Source organism: Pteropus alecto, unplaced genomic scaffold (genome assembly GCF_000325575.1).
Source record: "Pteropus alecto unplaced genomic scaffold, ASM32557v1 scaffold233, whole genome shotgun sequence".
NCBI classification, from domain to species: Eukaryota; Metazoa; Chordata; class Mammalia; order Chiroptera; family Pteropodidae; genus Pteropus; species Pteropus alecto.
Genome location: NW_006434367.1, coordinates 465,460 through 470,381, shown reverse-complemented (window position 1 = coordinate 470,381; position 4,922 = coordinate 465,460). Strand labels below are relative to the sequence as shown.

The window sequence follows — 4,922 nt, the reverse complement described above, 5'->3', positions numbered from 1 at the left end:
GCGAGGGCAGGAGGAAGGGCAAGTTCAAGACCATGAAGGTGCTGAAGCTGCTAGGAAACAAGCGTGACACCAAGAGCAAGTCCCCCGGGGACAGGAGCTAACAGCCAGGGGCTTCCACCCACCCCCTCCCGGCTCAGGCTCTGGGCTGTGCCCCGCTGGAGGGGGCACCCTACTTCCCTTCAGGACCAGTTGAGAGGAAAGATGACTTAAGGGGAGGCAGCCTCTGGATGATGGCCTCTCTCTCCTTAGGGTCCTCTGGCTGGTCTGGTCTAGAGTTTTCTTCCCTCTTCTCTGGCAGCTGTGGTTCAGTCCTACCCAGTCTGATCCTGACGATTCCAGATGCTATGACAGATACAAGGAGTAAGCAGGGTCCTGGGTCCAGGGAGTGCCAGCAGCCAAGCACACCTGCCCCTGATCCGGCCCAGCCCTTGCCTGGTGGGCAGGTCCTTGGCCCTTCTTCCTTCTGTATGATGGCCAGGTGGGATTTTTAGTTGTCAGAGTTCTGACCTGAGGGTCCTTTCACCCACGAGATCTGCCCACGGTCTGCCTCTGGTCTGGATGTCTTGCCTCAAGGATTCTGACCCTCTTGGCAGGTCAGCAAGCAAGGCTTGACTGCACTGGCTTCTTCTTGCCCTGGTCCTGGCTCTGAGTCTCTGTCTTCCTTTCCAGAGCAGGCAGCCCTGAATCTGTTTCTCCTCATTTAAGAGCTGTATTTATAAAGTCTCTGATTCAGTTTGGGTTAGTTTCTGTGTCCTCAGACCTGAATAGGCCTGATGGACAAAACCCTTACTCTGTCCCTTGAAGTTCTAGGTGCTTCCCTGATCTTCCCTTGCTCTATAGGAAACCTCACCAGGACAGGGGCCTCTGATAGCCATGGTGAGTGGGTGGGTTCCCTAGTGTTCAGTCTCCCAGGGAGAGTCTCTGGGAGGCCAGCCCCAGTTGCAGTTCTGATGCCTGATCATCAGCCAAGGGCCTACCGCCGCTTTACGTAGTTGCTACTCTTGGTTGTTTAACACACTGTAGTCTGACCCCTCATTGAGGCTCCTGGCCCCATGGTGTGTGTGGTAATCACCAGTCTGTTTCCTCACACTCTTTTTCATTCTTTCCTGACTTATTCCCACCGAAGGACTGATGGCCACTCACCCCATTGGCTGTGGTAGGGAAGGAGCCAGTGGGGACACCACCTTTTCCCCAGGACCAGCAGTGTTAGTCAAAACACTGTTGCTATAAGATATTTCTGGGGGCACTTCTAGGAATCCCTTCCCTCAGCACACTTCTGAGGAAAGATCACACTGTACTAACTCATGAGGATTTTCCTCACCCACGATAAATGGAAACAAATTCATTAATGTACAGACATACACACACAACCAAAACTCATACAAGGAGAAACAGATGACCAGAGTAGCCCTATGTCAAAGAACTTGAATCAGTGATTAATAATCTTTCAAGTAAAAGAAAAATGAAGTACCAGGCCCAGATCTTTTACTAGTGAATTCTACCAAAGGGAAAAATACTACCAATTCTCCACAATCTCTTCCAGAAAATGGAAGCAGAAGAAAGACTTCCTAACTCATTCTACGAGGCCAGCATTACCCTAATACTAAAACTAGATAGAGATGTCCAAGAAAAAAAAACTGCAAATCAATTTCTCTCAGGAACACAGATGTAAAAATTTTCAACGAAATATTAGTAAATCTAATCCAACAATGTTTAAAAAGAATTATATACCCCAACCAACTGGGATTTAATTCAGATATGCAAAAGTGGTTCAACATTTGAAATCAAGGTAACCAATCATTACAAGCTAAAGAAAAATCATATCATAGGAATTAATGCAGAAAAAGCATTTGACAAAATCCAACACTCATTCATGATTTTAAAAACTCTCAGCAAACTAAGAGTACAGAGAAACATCTTCAACCTGATGAAGAACATCTACAACAGAACTATTGCTAATCTGATACTAAATGGTTAGAAATTGTACACTTAGAATGGGCACAAGGCAAGGATATCCTCTCACCACTTGTATTCAACAACATACTGCAAGTTCTAGCCAGTGTGACACTAAAAAAACAACAAAACAAACAAACAAAAACAACAAAAAGGAGGGCATATAGATTGAAAGGAAGAAATGAAACTGTCTTTATTTGCAGATGGCATGACTAAGAAAAATATTCCAAAGAATCTACAAAAGGCCTCTTGAACTAACAAGCAACTATAGCAAGGTTAGAGAACATGAAGTAAATGTATAAAAGTCAATTACCAGCAATAAAATATAGGAATTTGAAGTTTTAAAAAAAGCCAATACCACTTATAAACAGCACCAAAACAACAACAAAACAAAACATCAAACCCAAAACAAAAACTTACGTATGAATCTAAAAAATATGTATAAGATCTATATAATGAAAACTATAAAGCTCTGATAAAAAATATCAAAGATCTAAATAAATGGAGAGGTATTCCATGGTACTTCATGGATAGGAAGACTCACTAGTATTAAGATGTCAATTTTTGCCAATATGATCTATAAATTACATGTTATAATCCCAATCAAAATTCTAGCAAGCTACTTTGCTAGAATATCAACAACATGATCCTAAAATTTATGTGAAAAATACCAAGAATAGCCAACAGAATACTGAAGAGGGCTAACACTACCCAACTTAGACTTACTATAAAGCTACAATAATCAAAACAGTGTAGTTTGGAGAAAGAAAAAGACACTTAGATCAATGGAAACAGAATAGAATCCAGAAATAGATGTACAAATATATAGTAACTGCTCCTTGACAAAGAAGCAAAGGCAATTCAATGAAGAAAAGATAGTCTTTCCAACAAATGGTGTTAGAACAATTAGATGTTCACATGCAAAAGAAAGAACCCAGACACAGATCTTATTATACCTTTCACAAAACTTTACTCAAAATGGGTCATAGGCCTAAATGTAAAATGCGAAAATATACAATTTCTAGAAGAAAACATGGAAGAAAATCTACGTGACCTTGAGTTTGGCAATGACCATTCATGTACACTACCAAAATCACAATTCATGAAAGAAAAAATTGGTAAGTTGGATGTCATTAAAATTAAAAACTTCTGCTCTGTGAAAGACAGTATTAACAAAAGGAAAAGACAAGCCATACACTGGGAGAAAATAGTCGCAAAATAACTGGACACATGTATGCAAAAAAATGAAACTGGACCACCTTCTCACACCATACACAAAACCACTCAAAACAGATTAAAGCCTTAAATGTAAGACCTGAAACTATAAAACTCCTAGAAGAAAATAAAGGCAATAAACTTTGACACTGCTCTTAGTAATATTTTTTTTTCTGATATATCTATTTCCTTGTACAAGGGAAACAAAAGAAAAAAATAAATGGGACTACAACAAACTAAAAAGTTTTTGCACAGCACAGGAAACCATCAACAAAACAAAAAGACAACCTATGGAATGGGAGAAGATATTTGCCTATATGATACATCTGATGAACGGTTAATATCCAAAAAAAATATAAGGAATTCATATAACTCAACACCGAAAGAAAACTAACAATTGATTAAAAAATGGGTAGAGGACCTGCATAGACATTTCTCCAAAGAGGACATACAGATGGCCAATAAATATATGAAAAGATGCTCAATATCACTAATCATCAAATACACATTAAAACCACAAGAGATATCACCTCACACCTTTCAAAATGGCTATCATCAAATCGAACAAGTGTTGGAGAGGATGTGAAGAAAAGGAAACTCTTGTGCACTGTCAATGAGATTACAAATTGGCACAGCCACAACGGAGAAAATTTTGGAGGTTCCTCAAAAATTCAAAATAGAACCATCTTATGACCCAGCAATTCCACTTTTTAGTATTTATCTGAAGAAATCCAAAACACTAATTTGAAGAGATATATGCGCCCCTATGTTCACTGCAGCATTATTTACAATAGCCAAGATATGGAAGCAACCTAAATGTTCAATAGACAACTGGATAGAGAGCGAGAAAAAAAAACGGCATGGATGGTAAAGGCTTTGTTCATCCCTCTGGCAACCAAATCAAAGTTGTGACAGAAACAAGGAGCAGCAGCAAGGAAAAATCCCCTGGGATCTAGGTGAACAAGCCATACAACTAGGGAGATATATAAGAAATCACCCTGCAACAGCAGAAGATAGAACGGGGTGAGGACACGGGGCTGCCTGGTCTAGAGCGGCTGAGTGGGACTGGGAAGAGGCAGTGGCAGCTGCAGATGCCTCTTAAAGGGGCCGCGTCCGCGAGCGAACATTTGTGGTGATGGACCTGCTCCCTCTGAGCATCAGCACTGGTTCAGCTGCACAGGGGATACCAGGGACTTACAGGGGCACATGAGTTGTCGGAGTGAGAGCCGAGGCAAGACTGGCTCTGTACAGAAGTGCTGCCGGTACCAATTGTTCCTCTGTTGAGCCGACTCCGCACTCAGTGTGTAGATGCAGTGCTGCCATAGCGGAGACATCATCAAATTGGATAATAGAGGTCACTCTGCCCAGAGGATTCCCTGAAACTCCGCAAACTTCAACTCCCGGCCCTAACAAAGCCACATCCAGGTGTGTCCTTGCTTAGTCAGGTGCCCCTTGCTGAGCAGTGCCTAGATTCACACTGGAGGCAGCTGGCCTTAGTTTCTGGTGTGGCCTTTTGAGGCAACTATAAGCACAGCATCTGTGGATTGCTTGCTGAATCTTAACAGGTGGCCCCACAGGGATAGAGGCTTGGGCTAAATGGCCTGCAGTTGAACCCCTCTCAGGTCTGTGCCACTGGACACCTACTTCACAAAGCCACACTAATAAGACCGGGGGACTTAGGAGGTTTGCTTAGTACATAGAAACAGACACAGAAAGGCAGCCAAAATGGGAAGACAAAGAAGCAGAAACCATAC

At 42.0% G+C, this 4,922-nt stretch overlaps 1 protein-coding gene and 1 pseudogene across 2 annotated transcripts in view; one reads left to right on the top strand and one right to left on the bottom strand.

Annotated features, from left to right (window-relative positions):
* LOC102883975 overlaps positions 1 to 211 on the top strand; it is a 3,904-nt pseudogene extending 3,693 nt beyond the window's left edge.
* The window catches only part of FAM210A (family with sequence similarity 210 member A), a 33,123-nt gene that overhangs the window by 21,577 nt on the left and 6,624 nt on the right, over positions 1 to 4,922 (bottom strand). The window lies entirely within an intron of this gene.